At 37.0% G+C, this 27,941-nt stretch overlaps 1 pseudogene; it reads right to left on the reverse strand.

The window, feature by feature from the left end:
* On the reverse strand, positions 1-27,872 carry LOC129079788 (40S ribosomal protein S2-like; annotated as a pseudogene).
* Positions 27,873-27,941: the final 69 nt, after the last annotated feature.

Consider the following 27,941-nt stretch of genomic DNA (forward strand, 5'->3'; position numbering starts at 1 on the left):
TTATGTGGTGGCTACAGCCAGAGCCTTGGTCCTCTGTACAGAAACTCTGGAGTGGATCTTTGTAAGTGGGTCAGTAAATTCCTGATAGGGAGACTTAGTGAACATAGCCTCTGTCCAGAGGTCAGGGGTGAAGTAGCTGTAGGTCTTAGAGATGGCATCAAAGGTGGCCCTGATGAAGTTGCCCAGGGTAGCAGTGCAGCTCCTGGCTGAGGTGTAGGAGTCATCAATACCAACCATCAGCAGCATCTTCCTGGGCACAGGGGCTGAGGTGATGCCAGTGCTCCTGGGGGGGGGGGGCGGGAGCACAGAGCCACAGTGCCTGATCAACTTGCAAAGGATGGTGTGGGGCTTGCAGATCTAGTTCCCCTAGGAGTCTCGCTCCAGGGGGGAAAGAGAGACCATGGCCAGGATGATTGCCCTATGGGTGGCAGTGGCTACTTCCTTTGAATACTTAACATCCACACCAACATGGCCACTGTAACCTCCAATGGCGACAAATGCTTTGAACCAGGTCTTCTGGCCTGCGCGTGTCTGCTTTTGCATGGGCATAACCTTCAAAACCTCAAAGTCAATGATCTCAGATTCCTTGATGGCCAGGGAGATGAGATAGAATCTGCTCTAGGGACTTAACCTGCATGTCTTTGACTAGGTGGCCCAGCTTGGTGACGGGGACCCACTCTTTGTCCTTGGTTTTGCCTCTGCAAGCTCTGTGGCTTTGACCCTGACCCCAACCCTGGCTGAGACCTCAGCCCCTGCATAACACTGCCAAATCCTCCAAAGCTTCCACACCTCCCATTCCAGAGCCTCTGGGGCCTCTGGGACCTCCTGCAGCACTGGCGTCACCTGCCTTTGGGTGTTTCCTTGGAAAAGATGCTCAAGTCACAATTTCAAAGAAGATGAATTTCAAAGAAGTTGGAAGCCAAAATGTTAAACATAGAGTGAGGATTAGAACTTCTAGAAGATAGTTTATTATTCCAAATACATATTAAGCATATTTGTTTGTGGAATAACATAAGCATGGAAATAAATAATGTATTTCTGTCCTCAAGGAGCTTTTCATTCTGTAATGGAGGGAGATGGGGAAAAAAATAATTATGAAACAAGAAGGAAACAACTTGCAGAATAGAAGCAGAAATGGCATTGATATAATGATTAAGTTATGTTAAATACTTCAGTGTAGATAATATTATATATGTAAACAACAGATATGCATATATAAGGTATAAACATAACATATATATTGTGTTTATACACAATATGTGTATATACACACATATATACACAACATATATATACTATGTTGTGTATATATACATGTATATGTAAATAAGTATAATTATAATTGCTGTGTAAGTAATTCCCAGGTACATCTGGAATTCTACTTGGGGACACACACTCCAAACAGTAGGAAGCTTCTACCTCAGAGGAAGTTAAATATCATGTCTGTAATGCTAGAGCTATAATAAAAATTTTATTAGTTGGCATCCTGATGCCAAAAATGGGTGAACTTGGTGTCCTATTAATACAATAAATAAATGAATACTAGAAATTGCCCTTAATTGGTGAAATGAAAACTTCCTAAAAAATGGATGGGTGTCAGGAATGTTTAAGAGACACTGCATACACTTTTATAAACAGTGTCAAATAATCCAACAAGGTCTATCCCCTTCCTTCATCAACAAAAGTCCCAATTACCTAGTATCTAGCTGTAAATTCTTACTGTTGCTTGTCCAGAAAAACTATATGGGTGGCAACTGCAACGTACCAGAATCCTGCCTCTTGCAAGGCAGCATTTTTATCCCTGAAATAACAATATGGCTGGGCCCAGAGCAGATTATATAATTTATCTTGCACTAATTTGATCATAGATGTTTAGTTAATAAATGTCTCTAGGCAATTTCTTTTCTGAGACATGCTCTCTTTATAATTTCATAGTAAGTTTGTTGGGGACAGTTTACCAAACTCAAACTTCTTCAGCAAATACTGTTAGCTGCCAAAGGACCCTGAATTGGGAATGGCAGATAGGCTTAAAACATTCACAAAAAGCATTTCCTACAGTTTGAAAGCAGATCATTAAGCACGAGAATAGAAAATATATACAGGGCACTGATGAACGCTGGAGTTCATATTTACTGTTCCATTGTGGCATTGAACATATCCCTGATTAATGGCTTTTCTAACTGTTTGAGCTTTGTTTCAACAAAAAAGAATTGTTTTCCAACAGATAGAACTATTTCCTATAAGGCCATTTGCCTTTGATATTTCCCATGTGGCACATAGTATACCCAGTGTTTCACTGGCAAGAACATGGAGTCCAGGAGGAAAAGCTTCATGAATGTCACATTGAGCTAATCAATTTCTTCATTGATTTACATTTTTATATATTGATTTTCATTAATAATACTTCTAAACAGGTTTTACAATTTGATTCACAAGTTCATGCCTGTATTGATCAAAATTTTATTTTAAATCATTTATTACTATGATTTTCATGGAGAAACAAAAAGACAAAGAAAAAGGAAATGGAAATCATTCCTAAAATGTTGCAGTACAAGTAGTAGTGTCTGAAATTGATGGAGGGAAAATGTGGCTACCAGGATATATTCACAGTGGCTGGGAACAAATGGTCAGCATTTCAGATGGCTCTCAAGGGTAATGAGGATGGGCATCTATGCATTTACGTTGCCTTCTCTTCCTGGAAAGGGCTTCCATAGGACATTTATTAATTTTTATTTACCAATGCCCTGCTAAGTAGGTCATCTGTGTTCAGATTTGGAATCTGGTGTTTAGAAAAATTTCCTGAACTTAGAGAGTATCTGATAAAAACCTGAAATAAAATGGTGAAGTGGAGTTTCAGAACTCATGTCATTAGTGCACAGAGGTGTAGAACAGATATTGAAATCCATGGCCTAAATTGTTATTTTTTTAACCTTGTTTGCACCTTAGAATTCTACTGATGTAAAAAAAAGTTCTGGTTCTCAGACCACATAGAAGCCTACTTAGATATGCATTTTTGAAGGTGGGTCCCAGGCATCAATATTTTTATAAGCACTGAGGTAATTTCACTGTATATGTAAGTTTAGGAACCACTTGTTTAAGTGGCAGCAAAATATTATTAAATATTCTGGCAGTTCAATTGGCAGAGATATTTATGAGTGATTAAAACAAAACAAAACAAAAAAACTTATGGCCAGGGAAAGCTGTGCGATCCATGAAGATTTTCAGTGTCACGGTACCAATGATACAGAGGTAGTGGGGTCTTATTATAAAAACATTTGACGAGACACAAAGTCAGTGTGAAATATTTCTCTATTGAGAATCTTATCATTTTAGTCCTTGGGTTTTCAGAATCATCAATTAAAAGCTTCTGAAATATCTTTTTATTATTTTGTAAGAAACAAGAATAAAGGACATAGTCATCAGGACTGCCTGGAATATGGAGTCAAAAGAGATAAATATAGACATCAGAAAGACATAAAATAGATATATCTGACCTCTTTTTCTCAGCATTTATTTATGGAGAGACTAAGCTACTTATCCCTTCCATTCTACTTATTCCTCCATTCTCATGTCATCTAATAGGAAATAGAGGGGTGCTTTATCATTGCCTTTGACAAGGAACTGCTGGGGCTGGGAAATTATAACAAAATAGTGTCTACATTCCTGCCTTATTCTTTTGGATTTTTAAACATTGATAAAATGATATGGAATATCCCAGTATATTTATGAAAGTGCTTTTAGAACAACTGATCAGATATTTTTGTAAATACCAAGTCAACTTTGACATGGTTTTTAATGAATTCTAAGCAAGTAATTAGTACCATCTGTTATCTGGTGCTGTGGCTATCTTTGTTCTTGCTTCTCAAAATCATTGAAGCTTCTGAGAATTTTAACAATAATAAAAGTGTTTTTCTACTTATATCCTCTTCCTCTTTTCTTTAATATTTTTCAAGGAAGCAGAGTAGAATACAAGTCATCCAAGACCATCACTAATGCAAGATTTTTCCTAAAATAGTTTGAATTTAATAATTACTTCCTTATTTCTCAAACATCACAATGGTATGCTAAAGTCCTTAGTTAATCCACCTGTAACACAGGAGTTTCCCTAACAAAAACAACATAGTATTTTGTTATTTTCTTGTATTCTTCCTATGATGATGTTTGATTCCAAAATTTCACATATTCAGTCCAACAATCATACTATTGTGATATTCTGTCTCTTTTGGCCAGAACTCCCATGTGTGTTTGTTTGTTTGTTTGATTTGGAAAGAAAGGAATGTTGATAATATGGAAAGCCTTGGAAGTCTCAATAGTTCTAAGTTTATCTTGGATGACTTATCCCTCACTAATATTAAAAAAATATCCCAAAATGTGTCAGGCAGAGCAAACAATGCCTGTGAAAAGTTTCTTAGAAAAGGTGTTTGGGTGAATAAAATTTCCAGTCTGTCCCATAAATTATCTTCTTTAGTCACTCACAATTCACATTCGGCAAAGGCCACAGATTGTGAAATCCTGATCTATGCAGGGCCGAGTTGATGAGCAGAGAAAAGTGATAGCTTTTTAAGTTCAGAGGGAAAAGCACAGGTCACTCTACTAGGAAGACTGACTTTAACTGGTTAAGTAAAAAAGCTTGTAGGAAGTAAGATTAAAAAAAACCTACTATACATATGATTCTGAGAAAGGTAGTGTGAGTTTGACAAAAGTGAATTATTCATGGAACCTTTCCTAACACAACTTATCACCTAAGAGAGGATATAACACAAGTCTGGAAAACCGACATGAAGAATGTCAAATGAAACACAAGAGAGTTATAGGTAGGATGCTATGAATATTCAATGCTAGGAGAGATTATTGCTATTTGCAGATGGGGTGGAATCAGGGAAATCTTCATGGAGCAATGGCATTAACTGAGCTTCAAAGCATGTTCTTGAACACAGAAAGAAAGTGTGTCAGGTAGAGATGGCTACGTAGGCAGGAGGAAGAAAAGCTTGGATCATGCTTGGGTTCAGCACATAGCATTCTATATTTGGGACTAGTGTAGGGTGGGGATAAATGGGGTGAAAGGTAGGAAAGAAAGTGGTAAATCAGTTTATATTATAAAGGGCACTGAATTTCAGACTCACGAATTACTTTAGTAAATAACTTTTTAATGATAAGTTATAAGTAACTCTTTTTACTTTGTGGCAATTAGGCATGGTAAGCAATTTATCCCAATTACCCTAGTTAGCAGCACATTTTCACATGATACTTGAGAAAAGTGTCAAATGAGAAGAAATGGGAGAATTGGGCAAAGCTAACATTGCCCTCAGGTCTTTAGAAAAGCAATCAAGAACAGAACTTCTCACACTTTAATATGCATGCTAATTACCTGGGGATGGAGTTCAAAGGCAGATTTTGATTTAGTATGTCTTTAGAGCCTGAAACTCTCCAGTTCTAGCAAGGCTTTCAGGTGCTAGTGTGTGTGTTTTTGCTGCTTTTTTGTTTGATTGATTGTTTTAGCTAATATATAGACCCATAATGAGTTGTAAGGATTTTATTTTTTGATTCCAGAGAGAGAGAGAAAGACATATCAATCAGTTGCCTCCTGTGCATGCCCCAACCATGGACCAAACTTGCAACCTAGACATGTCCCCTCACTGGGAACTCAAGCCATGACCTTTGGTCTACAGGATGACACTCCATCCAACTGAGTCACACTGGCCACGGCAGCTGTAAGGATTTTAGAACAGTAATCCCCAAAACTGACTACATGGCAAAGTCATTTGTAGAGCCTTAAAAACTAATAATGCCTGAAACCTATTTACAAAGGCTCAGTTTTTATCAGGTTTGGGATGAGGTCTTGGCATCAGTATTTTTAAAAGTGCTTCAAGAAATTCTAATGTATGGCCATTTTTTAAAAAAGATTTTATTTATTTTTAGAGAGAGGGGAAGGGAAGGAGAAAGAGAGGGAGAGAAACATCAATGTGTGGTTACCTCTCGAGCACCTCCTACCGGGGACCTGGCCTGCAACCCAGGCATGTGCCCTGACTGGGAATCAAACCAATTAAACCAGCAGCCCTTTGGTTCACAGGCCGGCACTCAGTCCACTGAGTCATACCAGCCAGGGCATTCAGGGAGGTTTTAAAGACCTTTGTGCCCAGCACAATGCAGTGTGCAGATGATGTTTTGTTGATTTATACACTTGAAATTTGTGTGGTTTTTGTGAGTCAATGTCACCTCAATAAAATCAATTAAAAAATCCTAGTGTCTAGGCAGCATGCCAAACCAATTTAATCTGACTCCCTGGGGGTGGGTCCTGAGCATGGGTATTTTTCAAAAGCTCCCTGGGTGATTCTAATGTGCAGCAAAGTTGAGAATCGCTGACCTGGAAGGATTTAAAAATTTCTGTCTCTTTACAGCTGTTTATAGAGCAAGGTGCACATGACTATCACATTGTCAAATCTACCAAAATTTAACATTCTGTATGTAGCTCATTAATGCAAAAAAAATCAATTGTCTAGAGCTTTTGGTTTGAGGGCAAAGTAAGAAAAATGAATTATTTTTTGAAATGAAAGTTATTGAAGAATAAATAGACCAGTGAAGGGTCAGACCATTATTTTCCTGAGAGCTTGTGGGCTGAGTTTAGTGGTCTCTTACACGTCTGTATTGTTAACACATTGTTAAAGTCTCCCTGAGAACCCAGATAGTACACATGAAATTGCTGTAGAATGTGATTCTGCACTTAGCACTGTAAAAAGAAAGTGGTGTTTAAATTAGCTGGACAGGACCAGGCAGGAAGGGACAAAGACAGAAATGCATGGCAGGAGATGCAGAGGGTTTGGCTCTGCTTCTATTACTGACTCATTTATGTGCACCTCAGTTTCATGGTTTGTCCACCACAGGAAAATCAATACCTACTTATAGGATTGTTATAAGGACAAAATACACATGACTATTCCGCTGGAAACTGAAATGTGCAATGCAAGTGCCAATAATTAAAGACACATTATATCCTGAACCCCAGAGTGATGATGAATAACATTCATGTTGTCCAATTTTTTTTCTCTAATCATTGCTCTCACGCATGCAGATGCTCAATATTGACATTTAAAACTCTGAATGTTTGTTTAGGGTTTGGGAAAGAATTCTCAATGTGGAAATGATCATTTGGGAGGAAATCAGAGACAGGAAGAAAGTTGAAAAAAATTTCAGTTCCTGATCCAATTTTACTTTTTATGCACACTGCTGTTATTTTTAGGGCTATAGCATATCATCACATCACTAATAATAAAAAGTTGAAATTATTATTCAGACATGGGTTAACAAGAGCAAAATTTGTGTTATTTGTGCTGAATAGAAAGGAAAAAACATAAATCCTACTTTGTTTAGGAAGTTAGGTTATTGCTTGGGGAGGAATGTTTGTTGTGGGGGATGTAGATCCAGGTGAGATGGAGTCAGAGAAGTTTCCAGAGGGGAACACATCTCTGAGCTAGGACATAAAGGAGGAGTAGCAATTATCCAAGCTTCAAAAGCATAGGGACATACCTGTGTAAGTGACTTTAGTATCTTTAACAAAGTGCCTATCATGTAATTATAGGTAAATAAGCATTTCCGTATGAAGATGTGAATGCAAAGGGAAGAGGTTGACAGAGACTCCCACCTTGACCAAATTTTAGTCAGGATCCTCTCAGGCCTCTCTTTTTGACAAGGCCTCATTCTTGGGTCCTGCCCTTAGCTTGCTGAGACCAGTTTTATCAAAGAATCTGCTAAGCTGATTTATTAATATCACCCCACCTTTGGTGTCTGATCACCTTTGTCTTCTGCCTTCATCAATAATACAATTTAGCAAGAACTGTACCCTTAATGTCTATCAAATTCCTTAATAAACTTTCATCTGCTGACTCCCTCACTATGCTCATTGGATATAAAATCCCAGCCATCTTTGCTGTATTTGAAATTGAGTTCAAGGTCTCTCCCCTATTGCAATAGTTTCAAATAAAAGCTTTTTATTTACCATTTTAAAAAGCATCAGAATAACTTCTCTTTAATAAATGTAAAAACAGATATATGAAGACTCAGATGCAAGAATCCTCAATGCACTTGTTTTCTTCTTTTTGGCAGTTTTCTGTAAAAGAAGAAAATCATTTTTACATCATTCACCATTAAGGAGATTGACAAAATTACTGCATGGAAATGATGTATAAAAACATTAAAATAATACTTGGCACATAATAAATACTAAACAAGTAGTAGATATTATTTTTTTCAGCTGTTACTTTCTCATCCAAAGCAAACTTTGCTATCCTGAGATTTAGATAAGATTGATGAAGTCTGGAAACCTCGAAATTAATGCAAAATTTTGTTTATTTTTGTATGAGTATTCCTTTACCTGGGGAAAAGATTTATACTTTTCATTACATTCTACAAATTTGGGTAACCTTAAAAATATTACAAACCTTACCAGACTTAATTTCATATATCGTATGTCTACTTTTATAGTTTCAAGTTGATAGTTCTAAAATACATTCATCATATTCAAATTTTCTTCTGCATTCTATAATTCTATACTTGCCACATTAAGATTCAAACTCAACACCCCTAGCTGATTTTTTCTGTTCCAACATCTATCTCAAATTGGCTCCTCTTCCTAAAGAAATTATTTCTCTCTGTACTGGAGCTTTTAATTCAGTCTCTCAAGGTTCTTTCTGCTTTATACATTGACGCAGTTATGCAAATAAATGCCAGCATTGTTTTTCATCAAATACATTGTCTTGTCAATTTTTCTACTCTCATTGCAGACCATATTTGCTTTGTACTGAGATTTTTGGAAGGGTCTCCTAACTGGTCTCCCAGCTTTTTGCTTGCTTTTCAGAGTTAGTCCATCTTTCATGGCGTTGCTACATTTTATCTTTAATGGATTATTTCCATACTTCCAACTCCATATTATTTGTTGGATGAAGATCTTTACCCAGTACAAATGACCCTTTGATACCTCCTTATTGTTCAACATATTTATTACACTCTGATAAAAGATAGGGACAATTTTTTTGACAGTGTTTCTCTTCCCAACAAATTGGTCAGGCTGAGGTCCAAATGGTGTGAGCATATTTCCTTTGTATTTCCTGAGAATGACCTTCCACTATCTTTTCTATCCATCCAAATTCTAGCTATCTCTCATGCTTTATTTCAAGTCCCATCTGTTTCAAAGAAGAGTTCCTTAATAGAGATCTTTCACTGACACTTTGCTGTTCTAAACTTACTTCACAGATGCTTAGTTTCATGCAGTTTAGGCCTTTGTAGTTATCTAATGATGTGTGTGTGTACATGCATGCACATGTACATATTACACGTGCACCACCGCATGATGGGGCAGGACGTGTCTTATATTTTAACCTCTCCCACCACCAAACTATTTAAAAAATGATACAAGAACTAAATAAATAATTGTGGTTGATAAGCAGTTTTAACCATGCACATAGCTATAAATTTAACCTTAATTCTGAAATATTTTTGAAAGACATAGAACAAAATAGTAAAATAAATTTTAGTTCTTTAGACTAACTGTGTACTATGGAGATTGTTTGACAATCTGTCAATTCTCCCATCTAAGGAAATAAATACATAAATCAAAAGGCATTTGTTATTTTCAAACCTTGTTTTCTGGGAGACATTCCTTATGAATAAGTTGCACATTAAAGAAGAAATCATGTCACTCCTGTTGGCTAAGTTATTACCTGACTCTGCAGTCTTGGGTATTATTATTTCTGTAAAGGCTAGGACATGGGCTTAATGCTTTGTCAGGGTCTTTGACATCTCAAAACTTTTCTGAATAGTTCCACAGAGAAACACTTTCAGACATGCAGTGAAGGTTTTGAAGGTTATTTTCATCCCTGAAATTGATATGCAAAAATATATTCAATGCCAAATAAAACACAAACAAAAATATGTACACTATTTTTCCACTTCCCTAATTCAGGGAAGTGATTGAGTAAATTTAATTTTAACCTTTAACATCTCACTGAAGAGAAATGATATAAAAATATTAAAAGCAGTGATCATTTTGGAATGTTTTAGAGAAAGAAAACAATGAGCCAGAGTGGAATAATAATAATAAATATTTATTCATTGTTCACATAGCCCTGGTACATAGAAATCAACTTTTTGTTCTTGAACTCCAAAGTGAAAATTGGAAATTTATGGAAACTTGGAGATCCCTAATCCAACCCTCTAATTTTATACATTAGGACACAAACATGAAGAAATGGGAATTAAATTGTCTGAGGTCACAAGACAGTTTAAAATAGTCTTACTGGGATTAAATATACAGTTTTCTTAACCTCCTTCCAACTGATAATTTTATCTTAATCCTTACCAATGTGTAGGAGTGAAATTTGCAAATACAGACTTAATTCATACTGAGGTCTGATCTCATGTGAAGAAGGCTTGGTTATACAGCCGTTGATAAACTCCTACTATGGTGATCCACCCAGTGAGCTGTGAGGGATTGAGGGAGAAATTCCCATGATGCCCAGGACTAGCAGAGCTTTCTATTTGTTTCTAGGACTGCATTCTGGTTTTTGCTAACAATGTTGACACCATTGAATAATGAGTATAGTATAAACTTATGCTCAGTTTCCCTTTATTGTGCTTTTGGAAAGAGTTTACTCAACTAGAATAATTGTATAATATTGTGTTGCTACAGGCTGTATTTAATGTTTAAGAATCCCACGTAAAGGATGGGTGATTTGCAAGATATTCTTTCTAAACCACAAAACATAAAAGTGTTCTAAGCCCCTCTCAGTGAATTCTCCTGCTAGTTTATTACTTTCAGTAAGTAAATGGTACTGAGAGATTTTGTTGGCAACAGCCAGCTAACTTCCATACTGAGGAATTGATAGGGTTAAGTTATACTGTAGTATTCTGCTTGCTGTGGTTTGTGACTAAGTGATGTCAGCTATCACAGGTCTTATATTTTCTCCTTTGTTTCAAGAAGAAATTGTATGAAAAAAGTCAAATGTTAAGCCTTACTTAAAACATTATGGCTTTTGACAAAGCACTCTCACCTGTAATATACTTTGATCCTTATTATAGCATTCCTGCTAGGCAATGATAGGGGTTATCGTACTGCTCATGGAGGGGTACACTGAGAAGTGAGTGAAGTAAATTGCCTGAGCTTCCCTAGTGTTCAGAATGTCACTCTGACTCTCTCCCAGGCATCCTGATTCTTTTAATACATATACGCAAACACATACACACACACTTTAGTCCTCTAATGATATATTGCTATCAATTATGTCACTATGAATGCTATATTCATGCATAAATAATGGTATAATTTTATATATATAGGCAAAATCTGCCCACATATAGAAACAGATGTCCTTTAAAACAAACATTCTGAATTGAATTCATCTAATGTATGCTTGTGTAATTGAAAATTATTTTAGCCGCCAGTCAGTCTACATATTGAAATGTTTCCCAAGTGCCTTCTTTTCCTAAAAATGTAATTATGTTTGGTATACAATCTTATATTGGTTATACTAGTTTCAGGTATATACTCTGGTGGTTTGATATGTTTATACCTTACAATGTGATCACCACCACTAATTCTAGTCATCATCTGTCACCCTGTAAACTAATCACAAAATGATTGACTATAGTCTCCATCCCCCAATTCCCCCTAGTAATGGTTTCACAGTTGTAGCTTATGCCCAAATTCATCTACATGTATATATTAGAAAGGTACAATTCTTTATTTATTAAGTATACCCCAATAAACCTGGAAAAAAGTTCAAAAGCAATAAAAATGATACTTATATTAAATATAAAATAATTAAATAATTAATTAAAAATCAAAACCTAATTTTCTGGCTTCTTCTGCCCTGTCTCCGAACTGACCCATCACCTGAAGCTTTTGATGAGGCACATGCTCTGCAGTTCACCTGGCCAATCTCATCATGCTTACGACCTTACTGTTTCCCGTAGAACCTTGAGTTTCTGATCCGTGTTCTAAGCCTGCAGAGATATCCAACCTTTGGGCGTCTCTGGGCCACATTGGAAGAAGAGTTGTCTTGGGCAACACACTAAATACATTGTGACACATAATCACAAAAAAAAAAAAAAACAACCCCAAACTCATAATGTTTTAAGTAAATTTACAATTTTGTGTTGGTCCGCATTAATACCTGGGCCCATGTTGCCCCCCGGCTGCCGGTTGGACACCCCTGTAAGGTTTTTTATCTGTACGTACCCTGAATTTTCCAGACATTGTTTTTCTTCGGCTTTGCCTTCATTCAGGTCTACAGTATTTTTCACAGGACTAGTTAGGAAACTGATTTTCTTGCTCTCATAACATTTGACAGCTAGCTTTGAAAACCCACAGCTTGATCTGCTTCTGGAAGGAGATGCCCGTTTAACTGCACTAAAGGTAGGCAACAAGTGCTTACTTTCTCATTAAGTGAACATTTAAAGTTAATATGATGTCATGGCCACTATTAAGCTGGTGGGTGATAGAGAAGGCGCACACTGTCTAAAAGCACAGCTTCCTGTCTGCCCCTCACTCAGTCTGGACCCTGGCTCTTTCCTCTCCGGCAGCCCAGCTGTGCCTGTCAGAGCCAGGCCCTTCTCTGCACAGCCCCTGTGTCCAATGGTCTTCAACAAGGTTTTCTTTTGCCTCCAACACCTTTTTCTCCCTACCTTCCTTGATATTGACATCTGCATCTTGAGCCTTAGGAAGAGCAATAAAAAGATATTTCAAGTTTTTACATATTTTTCTTATCAATGAATTTGACCTGGGTATAGTATTTTAATTTCAAAAATCATCTAGGAATCTCTCTCCATGGAAATGATCTCAGGCATTGGACTGAAAGTATAAAATATATGCTAATGATGAAAGAAAGGGCAAAAGGGACATTATGGGAAGAAATATTTTATGGCCAATAATAATGGTATATCAAACCACTTTTAGAATAACTAAGCATTTCTGTTAAAAACATAAAAGGTCAAATAGCATATCTTATAACACAGAAAGAAATTCATTTAATTTTAAAGTTGTTCTTGCAGCATCCAAAGTTCCTTAGAGGACAGAAAAACTGAGGTTAATAGATTTTAATATGTCACCAGCCTAAGTGGTTGCTCAAAATGTGAATTTAAAGGCATAAGACAATATTTCAAGCCTATAGTGTCATGTCATCAATCTCCAGAAAGATTTTCTTTTCAGTTTGTCCTAATACTGTGAGCGCTTTTTAAAGTTTTAATCCTGTATATTTTTTCATGAAAGAAACAATTTCAATCTCTATTATTTCACTTCATAATTATCATCATAAATAATGAAGTCTTTTTAGCATTAACTATTTTAAAATCAATAATTACTGATGAGGCTTGCTGGAGTTTGGAGGCTGGCATGGGGCTTGATTCTGATATACTTCTAAAAGTTTCACCTCTGCTTTAAGAATACACTTGTTCATTCAGGACTTTCAAATAATTAGTGTTCTGGGCCAACACCAACTCTCTTATCATATTGCATTTGATTATTTTATGCTTTATTATTTAATACTGTCTACACATTTATCCTAGCTTTTTATATTGTTTAAGACGATAATAGCTAACAATAAGTAAGCAAGATGAAAAAGGAAGTACAAGAGCTTCTTTCTTGATCAAAACATCAGTAATCTAATTATTTGAGGAGGATCTCTTTATGTACCAAATGTTTGTATTGTACAGTTTTTACCATTTAAGTGAGATGAGACAGTTTGTAGGGAATCTTTAATGAAACAATAAGAAAGCATTTGCATGTACTGTTGCCTTTGCCAGGAAAGCTCTTTCCCAAGATGTGCCTCTGCTCTTGTGTTACCTCTTCAAAGAGATTATTTTTGGCCAACTGTCCAAAAGCAACGCAATGATTCACTTGTTTCTCTTGTATCAATTTGATTTTTATCATGTTATTATTATTCAACAGCTGTATTGCACATCTATTTGTTGATTATCTACTTAGAATATCAGTTAACTAAGAGCAGGAATTTCACCTGTTTCATCCTCAGAGCCTAAGACAGGGGCTTGGCATAAAGTAAGTTCTTGATAACTATTTGTTTAATTAACTAATTAATATAATATGGGTCCCACAGAAGAGATTTTTTTCAAAACTATGCATAATGTAATTTTACCGTCATGATGAATATTCAACTTACCAATTTTCTTAAATTTCCAATACACATTTGTACAGGTATGCACTTTTTAGTCCATCAGATATGTCTGCACAAGTTACCAGTTAGAAAAAAATAAACAATACCACCTTGTTAAGCAAAGTAGTTAATTTAAAAAAAAAATTACTTCAGTGTTTTATTTATTTTAAATATGTACGCACCTATTTTCTTTTTAATTATATTTTATCGATTATGCTATTACAGTGGACCCAAACTTCCCCCTTTTGGCCCCTCCACCCAGCAGCCCCCACTCCCTCAGGCAGCCCTCACACCATTCTTCATGTCCATGGGCCATGTGTGGAAGTTCTTTGGCTGCTCCATTTCGTATACAGGACAGCCATGACTGTTCTGTAACCACCTATTGGTCCTTCGTCATCCCCTCACCTCTTCACCAATTCTCTCACACCCCGCCTCCTATTTGGCAACCATCAAATGCTCTCTGTATCCATGATTCTGTCTCTGTTCTTCCTGTTTGCTTAGTTGGTTTTTTAGATTCAATTGTTTTTTAGATATATATTTCTTGCCATGTTATTGTTCATAGTTTTGATCTTCTTTTCCTTAAATAAGTCTTTTAACAGTTCATATGATAATGGTTTGGTGATGATGAAGTCCTTTAGTTTTTTATTGTCTGGGAAGCTCTTTTTCTGCCCTTCGATTCTAAGTGATATCTTTACTGGGAGGAGCAATCTTGGCCATCGGTCCCTGCTTTTCATGACTTTGAATATTTCTTGCCAATCCCTTCTAGCCTGCAAAGTTTATTTTTAGAAGTCAGATGACAGTCTTATGGGAACTCTTTTATAGGTAACTATCATTGCTTTTAAGATTCTCTCTTTGTCTCTAACCTTTGGCATTTTAATTATGATATGTCTTGGAGCCTCTTTGCATCCATCTTGTTTGGGGCTCTCTGTGCTTTCTGGACTTTCATGTCTATTTCCTTCACCAAATTATGTAAGTTTTCTTTCACTATTTTTTCAAATAGATTTCCAATTTCTTGCTCTTTCTCTTCTCCTTCTGGCACCCCTACAAAGTGAATGCTGGATGCTTGAAGTTATCCCCAATTGCACTAACCTCATTTTTGGGGGTTCATATTTCTTTTTGTTGTTCTGATTGGTTGTTTTGTGCTTTCTTATGTTCTAAAATAGTGATTTGATTCTTAGCTTCATACATGCTACTGTGTTCCCCTGTAAATTGTTCTTTATTTCAATTAGTGTATCCTTCATTTCTGACTGTATCTTTTTTATGCTGCTGAGGTTCTCCCTAAGTTCCTTGAGCATCCTCATAACCAGTGTTTTGAACTCTGCATCTGATAGATTGCTTATCTCCATTTCATTTAGCTCTTTTCCTGGAGTTTTGATCTGATCTTTCATTTGGGCCATGTTTCTTTGTCTCCTCATTTTGGCAGGCTCCCTGTGTTTGTTTCTATGTATTAGGTAGAGCTGCTATGTATGATTTCCTGTCTTGGCAGCATGGTCTAATGTAGGGGATGTTCTGTAGGTCCAGTAGCACAGTCTGCCCTTTCACCCAAGCTTGGTACTTGAGGTGCAGCCTTCATGTGTGCTGAGTAAACCCTTCTCTTATAGTTGAGCCTTGATTGCTATTGGCAAATCAATGGGAGGGATTTACCCAGGCCAGTCGGCTACAAGGACTGGGTGTGATCACTGACCACCAACTTCCACTCTCCGTGGAGGACCTGCTGTGCAGGGGCAGAGTGGTGGTGCTCCGATATGGTCTGTAGCTGTCCATTGGGTGTGCAAGCTCTGAGGTTTCATGGGAGGTGTAGGTCAAGGTCAGCCTCCAGGTGTATTCTGCCAGAGACCACCTGCATGAACTATAAATCAGTCTGAGATGGCTGCTACTTGTACTGGGCTTGGAGATTCCCAGGTGAAGCCAAGCTGTGAATCTAGGCTCGTTGCTGTTATTGCTGGGCTTGGAGCAACTTAGCAAGTGGTACATGTGCTGGGAGCTTACTGAGACTAATTGTTGCTTGTTTGATAGGATTTAGGAAATTGTGAAGCATGAGCCAAGACCAGCATTCATATGGAAAATTCACAGTTAACTATTTGGGTGGGCCCATAAGTTGGATGTGACAGAACTCAGGGGATCTCCAGGGCAGGTCAAACAATATTAGCCCAGTGATGGCACAATATGGCACACGTCTGCCTGCTCCGTAGCTCTGTGGAGGGAGAGCTCAGAACAGGGACAATGTCTTCTGCCTTTCTATCTTGGAGAAAGCTATCCCCCAGCTCCTGCCTTGATGCCAGACACTTCACTTCCTCCCTATACATCACTGGTGCCTTCCAAGCTGCTCTTGGTGCCGGAGCTCAGAAGGAATGAGTCTGAGTAAGTCCATTTATGGGTTCCTTTTTTTTTTTTGTAGACATTTTTTATCTGTTTGTTCCACATCTCATTTAAAAATAAATGGCTTGGCTTGAAGATTCCAGGCAGTTTAAACCATAATATTACTGCACTTTAATTCTCTTAGTCAATAATTCAATGCCTATCAAACTTCTCTGTCTTAAACTATTCATTCAATCAAAACTCAAAGCATAGCCTTCTTGTAATTGGCCAGACATGATCATTTCTCTTCTTCCCCCCTAGTACTCTATTAAGTGCTTCAAAAGAAGTATGTACACTGAGATGTAATTATTTGCTTTTTTTGTTTTTCTATGTATATTTTGAGTATCATAGGGTAAAAAATATACATATGAACTTTACATTCCTAACTTGCCTAATTGCAGAAATATTCATTTGAGTAGGTATTCTTTATATATCTTTTCAGTGAATATTAATATTTTACTTTGTACGCTATTGAAAGGTACATGAACAAGGGCAGAAAAGAACCATGCACCTTGGCAGCTGACATAACTCTCCATATCTATGTATCATATATGCTGTAGATCAGAGGCTAAACTGGCAGAATTTACTGAATCTGGATTACAGACTTTGTTTGTTTGGCTTGAAAATATTTTTAACTATACCTACTACTTAACTTCAAAAACTGTACTTTTTATAATGATCTGAATATCTGATTTCCTTTTAGAGTCAAACCATATCCTTGTGCTTCATGTCTGACCCCTTAAACAGGACACATATTTTCTTATTTGCCACACTTCCTACAATTACGTTTGTCTCCTGATCATTAAAACTAAAATACTGGTTGACATCTATCAGCCTAAAACCAAGAATACAATACCCATTATGTTCCTATTTTTTTAATTTTTTATTTTTAAATCATGTTTATTCTATTACAGTTGTCTCAATTTTTCCCCCTTTGCCTTTCTCCACCCATTCCACCCTGCCCCCCTCTCACCCATAGTCTATTCCCACTCTGTCGTCTATGTCCATGGGTCATTCATATATGTTCTCTGTTTAGTCCCTTCTTCTTTCCACCATTATTCTCCTTCTCCATCCCCTCTGCTCACTTTCACTCTGCTCCATCTTCCCATGACTCTGGTTTATTTTGTTCATTAGTTTATTTTGTTGAATAGATTCCACTTATAGGTGAGATCATATGGTATTTGTCTTTCACCGACTGGCTTATTTCATTTAGTGTAATATTCTCCAGTTCCATCTATGTTGTTGCAACAGGTAGAAGTTTCTTTCTTTCTCTCTTTCTCTTTCTTTCTTTCTTTCTTTCTTTCTTTCTTTCTTTCTTTCTTTCTTTCTTTCTTTCTTTCCTTCCTTCCTTCCTTCCTTCCTTCCTTCCTTCCTTCCTTCCTTCCTTCCTTCCTTCCTTCTTTCTTTCTTTCTTTCTTTCTTTCTTTCTTTCTCTCTCTTTTTTAAATGCAGATTGATTTTATTTATTTACTTTTTTAAATGTAAAAATCCATTATAAAATATTAAAAAATTTAAATCCATTATAAAATCTCAGCAATTAAAACAACATGACACCAGCACAGAAATAATCAAGTAGATCAATGAAATAAAATGAGCATTCTAGAAGCAAACATATATATCTGTCTAACAATGTAATATATGATTAAATTGATATTTCAAGTCAATGGGGAAAATAAGGCTTATTCAACAAATAAGGTGCATGGACCACTATTACTTGAAATAAAACAAATATAGAGCCCTATTTCACACATTATACAAAAAATATTCAAGTGAGTTAAAAATCAATATGTAAAATCTAAGGAGTTTCAGGAGACATACAAAATAATATTTCTTTTACCCTAAAGCAAAATATTCAAACCCAGAAGCTATAAGTAAAATATTGCCAATATGACTATATTAAACATTTAAGACTATACAGTAATATACATATTAAAAAAATTAAAGGATAAGTAATAGAATAGGAAAGTATTTGCAAAACATCTAAAAAAGTGTTACTAGGTGTTTTTATTTTTAGGGAAAAAATCTACAAACATTTAATCAAGAAATGGATAAAAAATACCAAAAAGTCATTTAAAAACTTTTTAAAAATATGAGAAATAGGCAAGAAATCTACAAAAATAGGTTTAGTTTCAAACAAATAATAAAGTAACAATTAAAATAACACATCATTATCCCAATCATATTAATATGTGTTAAAAATATTGGTAATATCCAGTATTGGTGACTGTGAAAGGAACTGGGTATTCATAGACTCTCTTTCTTCATCTTCTTAAAGCAGTCCCTTTACCATATCTTGTAATGCTGGTTTGATGGAGGTGTATTCTTTTAGCTTTCTTTTGTCTGGGAAACTCCTTATTTCACCTCCCATTTTAATTGAGAGCTTTGCTGGATAGAGCAGTCTTGGTTGCAGGCTTTTGCTTTTCATGACTTGGAATATTTCTTACCATTCCCTTCTGGCTTGTAGTGTTTCTGTTGAGAAGTCAGCTGCTAGCCATACCAGGGCTCCCTTATATGTTACTATCTCTTTCTCCCTTGCTGCCCTTAGGATTCTCTGTCTTTGATATTTGCTATTTTAATGATGATGTGTCTTGGAGTGGGCCTCATTGGGTTCCTCTTGAATGGGACCCTTTCTGCTTCCTGAACTTGTGTGACTTTTTCTCTCTTCCAATTAGGGAAGTTTTCCACCATTACGTTTTCAAACAGGTTCTCTATCCCTTCCTCCTCTTCTTCTCCTTCTATTAAATCCTTAATATTTGTATCCTATTATATGAATATTATGTTTCAGGCTGTCCTGCATTTCCCTAAACACTTCTCCATTCTTTTTGAGTCTTCTTTCATTTTCTTGCTCTTTCTGAAAGCTTTTTTCTACCTTATCCTCCAGCTCGCTGATTTGATCCTCAGCTTCATCTAGCCTGCATTTGGTTCCTTCTACTGTGTTCTTCAATTCAGAAATTGTATTTTTCATTTTTTTCTTGTCTCTTATTCATAGTTTCTATGTCCTTTCTCATGCTGATATAGTTTGCAGTAAGTTTCTCATAGTTTCCCTGTAGTTTTTGGTAATTCTCTCTGAGCTCACTGAGCTCATTGAGCTTCCTTAGAACCATTGTTTTGAATGCAATATCTGATAGTTTACTTGCCTCTCTTTCATTTAGTTTTCTTTCTGGGGATTCCTCCTTTCCCTTCAACTGGGGGGATGCTATTTTGTCTTCCCATTAATTTTGAGACTCTTCTTTTTTGCTTCTGCTTCTTAAATTGATCTGTCTTGACTTCCTGACTTTGTGGTGTGAACTTCTATGGTAGGGGACCACTATTTTTTCTTTCTGGATCTGCCTCTGATGATGTCAGATGTTCATCCTGTCTGACCTTAGGCAGTCTGTTTGAGACTTCCGGTAACCTACTGTCTGTAGCTGTCTCCTTCAGCAGTTAATCTAGTCACTGTATACTCAGCAGTCAGGCTTATACACCACAGGGTGGGGCAGAGTCCCCCCTGGGGGTGAGGTTATTGGGCCCTCTCATGCTGCTGCCACTCAGGGGAGTGGTTTGCTTGAGTCAGATGGCTGCTGCTGTATGGGGGAGGAGTCAGCACCAGGATCCCGCAGACCACTCTCTTTGTTCTCTGTCCAAAGCCTCCATCTCTAGCCTCTCCTCAAGTGTCTCCAGACCACTCTGTGCCCCTTTTAGCCAGGGATCTACTATTTTTGGCTGTCACTCTGTATTTAGCTGTCAGGCTCTAGCACTACCAGGCCAGGGCCAAGTCCCTCCTGGGAGCGGGGTTATTGTGTCCTCTCATGCTGTTACTGCTCAGAGGAGTGGTCTGCCTGAACAAGATGACTGCCGCATGGAGATGAGTCAGCACCGGGATCCCCCCAGCTACTCTCAGTTCTCTCCCCAAAGCCTCCTTCTCCAGTCTCTCCTCAGTCGTCTCTAGCTCACTCTGCCCCTGCCTTTGCTGGAAACCAGGGTAAGTGGCTACCGATAAAAATTTATGCATGGGTCCTTTAAACAGCTCTTTGCATCTCGATCCGCCTGTCTCTGTCAGAGAGCAACCCTGCCGCTTTTCACAACTGGCTGTTATCTGTCTGTTTTTTGGGCTCTGGTGCTATAGGCTGGAGATCTCCACTTATGGTTTAGACCCCACTCTTCTCAGGGTATCCAACTGGCTGCTTCAATATCCTTCTGGTGCTGCCACCCCTGGGTGCCCTGCCCAGCTTCTTGAGTCTCTGCCGCACTCCTTACCAGTTAGGTTGTGCTAAAGCTGATTATCTTGTTTCTCCAAGGTTATAAGCCTTGTCTCTTGCTATTGCTCAGTTGTTTGTTCCAGGTGATTTCTCCCCAATTTAGTTATAATTCCAGATTTGTCCTGGGAGGAGGTCAGTATGACTTCCACTCACTCCTCTGCCATCTTGATTCTCCATGTGTTGGTTCTTTAAGAGGAACTGCTTAGGACTCCAGAGGTTTCTTCCACCAACTCAATCCCCACTGGTTTTTGCAGCCAGAAGTTATAGGGACTTTCTTTCTCTCACTGGAACATTGTTCTCAGAATCCTGATGTCGTGTTGGTACTCCTTACTCCTGAGATTTCCCTTCTGAATTTTTATCTACCTCATGTGGATATGGGACCACCCCATTCTGCATTTACCAGTCTGCTTTTACCAGTCTGGATGGATGTGGTTTCTTTAATTCTGTGGTTGTCAGACTTCCATTCAACTCTATTTCTGAGACTTCTGAGTGATGGTTGTTCTGTATTTTAGTTGTAATTTTGATGTGGTTGTGCGAGGAGATGAGTTGTGTTTACCTATGTCATCATCTTGAGCAGAAGTCTGTTATGCACCTTTTAAATAAATTGTAATTTCTTTTGTGGCTAAGAAATTGAGTCACAGGGTCAGCACTATGAAGAGTAGGGATTTTAAGGCAGGAGGTTGTCTGTTTACATTAGGCTAGTATGCCTTTCCTTATTATTTATGCTTTTTCTCAAGAATGAATATTTACAGTATACTGAAGTTGGGCAATTTGATGTCACTGAGAACACCTGGAAAATATTCTTGCTTATCTTAAAATGTTAACTAGAATATTTTATTCACATTTAAAATCATGACTTTTCTTTCAATGAATGTATCAGTTAAGTTGGAAATGCCAGTTTATGTGTTTCAAAGTATATAAAAGTAGTTCTGAAAGAAAAGTTGCAGTTTGGTTTTTGAATCAAACTTGATTGAGTACTTGCCATACGCTGTCTATTCTGCTACACTCTGGGACATCAAAGGTCACCAGAAGTCAGTGGTTGTTTTATGTATTGCATGAGCAGAAAGAGAGGTTATTTCTTTGTTTATTCACACATTTGTTAATTTATATATACCTCATCTTGCCCTTTAAAGGCTTAAAGTAGTCTATAAAATCTTACACACTGTTAAAACAAAATGAATTAGAGGCAGGTGAGGAAGATAAAATAAAAGACAAACTTGGGTAGAGCAATAACATATTGGTAGAGATAAGTTATGGCATAAAATGCAGGCTATGGAATAATATATACTTGCTAAGTAATATATATGAGTTGATAATTATAATTCAATGTGTGATTAAGTGTAACACAAAGTATTCAAATGGTTCACTTTTCACAGATCAGGGAGTAAATACATTTATAAATATTTCTCAAAACATTTTGATTGAGCCAGAGATGTCCTAGAATAAATGGTATTTACCCTGAGTTCCTGAGGAAGAATACTAATTGTTTGGACAGATTGAGTTGGGGGTTACAGAACTCTAGGCAAAAAGAAAAGCATGTGGCATGTGCAAAATTATGGAAGCATGCATAATTAAAGCAGCATGGGATGTCTGGGAAATTATAAGTATAAAGATAAAATGAGAAATGCAAATGAAGAAGGTAAGATGGGAGGCTCGCCTCTGGCCAGTTTTTGTGCTACATTAATTTGGAATCCAACTGAAAAACATGAATAATGGTGCTCTTCAGTGAACACAGTTTTGAATGGTAGTCCAGTCACTTTTGGGGAAGAGATGTTGTGAATCTTTCAAACTTCAAACATGCCACAGTTTTTATGCTTGGCCATAGAGGTGAGATGATGGTCCAGCTCACCTGTGGAGGCATTCCCAAAGGAGATCTGCATTCACTCATTTCTCTACCTTGAGGTGATCTTCCACATGAAAACCCTTCAGAGCTGAAACGATGAGGATAAGACTCATGGGGGATTTACAAAATCCTAGTCATTTTGTGGTTGCCTTTAATACTTGCTTTAGCAGTAATATTTCAAAAAGATGAGCGGCACTGAATAATCATGATACCCTAGTTGTTGTTTTTTTTCTTTCTGTCAAGGAAATAGATCTCATTTCAGACAGGAACAGGTAATGATTTAAAAAGGACACAGATCAGATGCAGCACCGTGTCTTTAATTTTATTCTTTCTGCCTGCATCTCTCATCCATTTGCTTTTTGGACCAGTCTGGCCTTTCTCCCTACACAGGTATTAATACAAACCATACGTTTTCATAGACTTTGGTCCCCACCTCACAGCTAACAAAAATTCTCTAAATCCTGCTCTAATTGTAACACTAGCCCTGTTCACATGACTCACTTTTTCTCATTGGATAAGTTTAATGGAATATGTGAGTATTTACAAGTCCTCCATTATCTGTGACATACACAATCCATGTTCTTAAGTTATTTTAGTCCATTCACGTCATACTCATGACAATTTCCAGACTTAATATTTTCTCTCCCGTTTGCCTTATATCACATCTTCGACACATACACATATGCCACCTCTACTTAATGAAATTCTGAACATTCTTTGTGTCGTTTGAATGTATCTTTCTTTATGTCATTTATCATAACTGCCTGTAAACTAAACCGCTGTTCTTTTGACTCCAGTCACCATTTCTCTCTTATTTAAATCGTTCCATTATGTATTTTTCCTTACTAGACTCTGAGATTTTTATAGGCAGAAAAAGTATTTATCTTTCTTCATTTCTTCTGTTTTCAACAGATACATTTTCTCTAATTCTTGGCTTAGTGTTCTATATCATATTTGTTTTTTCAAATTTGTGAAAGGATTCCCCCATCTGGTTAATTAACACATCCATCACCTCATACATCTGACTTTTGTTTTTTTGGTGAGAACATTCCAGTTCTAATGTCTTAGCAAATTTCAATGAAACAATACTCTATTATCAACTATAATCATCATGTTATATATTAGATTCTCAGATCTTATTCATTTTATAGCTGTATATGTATACATTTTATCAACCTCTCCCTATTTTTTCCCACCCTCCAGATGCTGGCAACTCACTTTTTTATTCTCTGTTTCTATGAGTCAATTTTTTTTTTATAGACTCCATGTATTAGTGACACAATGCAGCATTTGTCTTTCTTGGGTTTATTTTATTCACTCAGAATACAACTTTCAAGATCCATTCATGTTGTCTCAAAAGGCAGTATTTCTATTTTTCTCATTGATGAGTATTATACTATGAAGAGATATATATATATATATATAACATTTTATATAATTATTATTTTTCCATTGATAGACACTTAAGTTGTTTTCATGTCTTACCTATTGTAAATAATGTTGCAATGAACATGGAAGTGCAGTATATCTTTTTGAAACTCTGTTTTTATTTCCTTTTGATATACACTTAGAAGTGGATTGCTGGGTCATATGGTATTTCTATTTTTAATTTGTTGATGAACCTCCATACTGTTTTCCACAGTGGCTGTACCGATTTACAACCTCACCAACAGTGCAAAATGACTGCCTTTTCTCCACTTTGCCACCAACACTTACTTATGTCTCTCTCTTTTTTTTCCTTTTTTTGGATGATAACCCTTCTAATAGGTCTAAGGTGATATCTCCTTTCAGTTTTGATTTGCATTCCACTGATTATTAGTGATCCACTGATTATTAGTGAAAAGGTTGAGCACATTTTCATGTACCTATTGGTGATTTATATATCTTTGTTTGGAAACATGTCTATTCAGTTCCTCTGCCCATTTTTTAAATTGGATTTTTGTTTGCTTATTTATTTATTTATTTTGCTATTGAGCTGTGTGTGTACTTCATGCACTTTGGATATTAACTACCTAACAGATACATTAGTTGCAAATATTTCTCCAATTCTGTAGGTTGCCTTTTCATTTTGTTAAGAATTTGGGGCAGGGGTAAACAATAGGGGAAAATTGAGACAACTGTAATAGAATATCAATAAAAAATTTTTTAAAAACTTAAAAATAAGAATTTACTTTGCTGTGCAGAAACTCTTTAGCTTGAGGTAGTCTTGTTTGTTTGTATTGGTGTCAAATCCGAAAAATCATTGTGAAGACTAACATGAAGGAGCCTACCTCCTCCATTGTTATGTAGGATTTTTACATATGGTGTGTGTTTTTCATTAAAGTACTGAAGGACTCTAATCCATAAAGTAAAAGCAAATAGCATATTTTAAAGCACCAGCTTTGCTGAATGAAAACATGCAAGAATTGCACTGCATTGTACCAGGGAGATCATTAGAAAGATACTTCAAGTCCAGCTAAAAGACAGTTCAAACAAATTAACCACCTCCACAGGGGTATATTGGATTTCATTTCCTGCTGCTGGCCACATGGAAAGAAAATGCCTCACAAGTAAAGTAGGCAGCTTGTTGAAATGCTGGGAAAATGTCATAAGGATTTGGGCTGAGGCCTTACAGCAGCAGTATTCTCTGTAGTTCTGATGATGTCATCTGTCTGTTGTTCACAAAAGTGAAAACAGGTTTAATATTCCTATTACTTGTGTGTAAATTACTCTTTGTGAGTTAGAGAATATTAAAATGTCCATTATTTCATTAGTTTATATTGACAAATCAGTGAATGAGGAGAGTCTGGATTTACTGGTCCCCATTATGGGTGGGGAAACAGAACCTTACAGTTGTCAAGTAAATTGCTAAGTGTCATGAATTTACTGAGTTGCAAAACTAAGTCTGGAATGCAGAACTTTGATTTCTAAGAGTGTTCTTCATTGTTAAATTAGGAAACACACCTCTGATTTTTTGGGGGAAAAAAAGCCACTGGGGATGAATTCTAGATTAGAAACTTTTAACATTCTAATCCTGCCTTGGAATATATTGTGGATTTGTATTGCAGCAATTCAGTAAGCTGAAATTATGTTCTCCAGAATACCTTTCTATGCCAATTTCCTAATCAGTGTAGTTCACCTGGGTCACTCTTTGGCTTCTTCAACTTCTCAGCCATGTGCATATTTAGCTCCAGCTTGAAGGACATTAGCATATTCTGCAGAATACCTGCAGCACCACAGTTGGAGGCCTGAAGATGACGACTATAGAAGAAAATTTGGGGGTAAAAATAGAGGGAGAGTTTTTCCCATTTATATGTTTATTTCATGTCTAGTAAAAGTTAAAACCCTGTATTTGTTATCTTTATGATGCATACATACATAATGAGAAATAAATGTCTATATTTTACTCATATTAACTTTTGTTACCAACAATAACTTATATTTACTGCTTAGTAAGCATATGTTTTCTCAATTATGTTTTAAATGTAATTGTGTTTTAACTACTCTCTGCTGTGTTAATTTGTGCTCCAGTTTTTCCTAGGAGTGAATATAAAATGATTTATTTTTAATAACTACCACAATTAGATCATTTATTTCATTTGAAATGTTAAGCCCTGGCCGTTCTAAATAAATAGATATATCTACATTTTATTTATTTTATTTCTCTCCCCTTTATTCCCCTCTGCCCTGCACCCCTCCTCACACCAGCATTCTCCTCCCTTTAGTTCATGTCCATGTGTCGTACATATAAATTCTTTGGCTTCTCCATTTCTTATACTATTCTTAACCCCACCCTGTCTGTTTTGTACCTACTATTTATGCTTCTCATTCCCTGTACCTTTTCCCCTATTTCCCCCCTCACTGCTCTGATCTCCATTTCTGGGATTCTGTCTCTGCTCTAGTTGTTTGCTTAGTTTCTTTTTCTTTTTTTTTTAAGTTCAGTTGTTGATAGATGTGAGTTTGTTGTCATTTTACTGTTCATAGTTTTTGATCTTGTTCTTTTTCTTAGATAAGTCCCTTTAACTTTTCATATAATAAGGACTTGGTTATGATGAACTCCTTTAACTTTACCTTATTTGGGAAGCACTTTATCTGCCCTTCTCTTCTAAATGATAACTTTGCTGGATAGAGTAATCTTGGATGTACATCCTTGACTTTCATGACTTTGAATACTTCTTTCCAGCCCTTTCTTGCTTAAGGTTTCTTTTAAGAAATCAGCTGATAGTCTTACAGGAACTCCTTTGTAGGTAATTGTCCCCTTTTTTCTTGCTTCTTTTAAGATTCTCTCCTTGTCTTTAATCGTGGGCAAGGTAATTATGTTGTACCTTGGTGTGTGCTTCCTTGGGTCCAACTTCTTAGGGACTCTCTGGGCTTCCCAGATCTCCTGGAAGTCTATTTCCTTGGCCAGATTGGGGAAGTTCTTCATTATTTTCTCAGATAAGTTTTCAATTTTTTGCTCTTCCTATTCTCCTTCTGGCACCCCTATGATTTGGATGCTGGAACATTTAAAGTTGTCCCAGAGGTTCCTAAGCCTCTCCTCATTTTTTTGAATTCTTGTTTCTTCATTCTGTTCTGGTTGAGTGTTTATCTCCTCCTTCTGCTCCAAACTGTTAATTTGAGTCCTGGTTTCCTTCCCTTCACGGTTGGTTCCCTGTATATTTTTCTTTATTCCACTTTGCATAGCCTCCACTTTTTCCTCTATTTTGCAACCATACTCAACCATTTCTGTGAGCATCCTGATTACCAGTGTTTTGAACTGTGCATCTGATAGGTTGGCTATCTGTTCATCTCTTAGTTCTCTTTTTTGGAGCTTTGATCTGTTCTTTCATTTGGGCCATATTTCTTTGTCTTCTCAGACCTGTTACATTGAAGGGGCAGAATCTTAGGTGTTCACCAGGGCAGGGTAACCCAGGTTGCTGCTTTGTGATGCTGTATGTTGGGGAGGAGTCAGAGAGGGAACGATGCTCCTTGCTCGGCTCTCAGCCAGCTTTCAGTCACTTCCGCTGCTACCCACAAGCAAATTGGGCCCTTCTCATGCTGATTCCCAGGTGGGTGGGTTTGTGTAGTGTCTAGGATACTGTAGATCTCTCCAACAAACTGTCCTGTGAGGCTGGGGTATTTTTCCCACTGCTGCAACTCCCACAGGTGTTTACAGCCAAAGGTTTTGAGGCTTTCTTTCCCCACTCTGGAACCCTGGGTTATGCAGTCTGTCTCACACCACAGTTGTTCCTCCTGGTTTATCAGCATGCAAATGCGGGACAGCTTGCCACGCTTCTTCTCCACCCCAGCTGCCATCTCTGCCCCTCCTACCCTCTGGATGAATGCTTCCTGTTTAATTTCTTTTTGTTGGGCTTCCATACAGTT

This window comes from Pteronotus mesoamericanus, unplaced genomic scaffold, assembly GCF_021234165.1.
Source record: "Pteronotus mesoamericanus isolate MK-2021 breed Mesoamerican mustached bat unplaced genomic scaffold, CSHL_Meso_final contig_82, whole genome shotgun sequence".
Taxonomy (NCBI): Eukaryota; Metazoa; Chordata; class Mammalia; order Chiroptera; family Mormoopidae; genus Pteronotus; species Pteronotus mesoamericanus.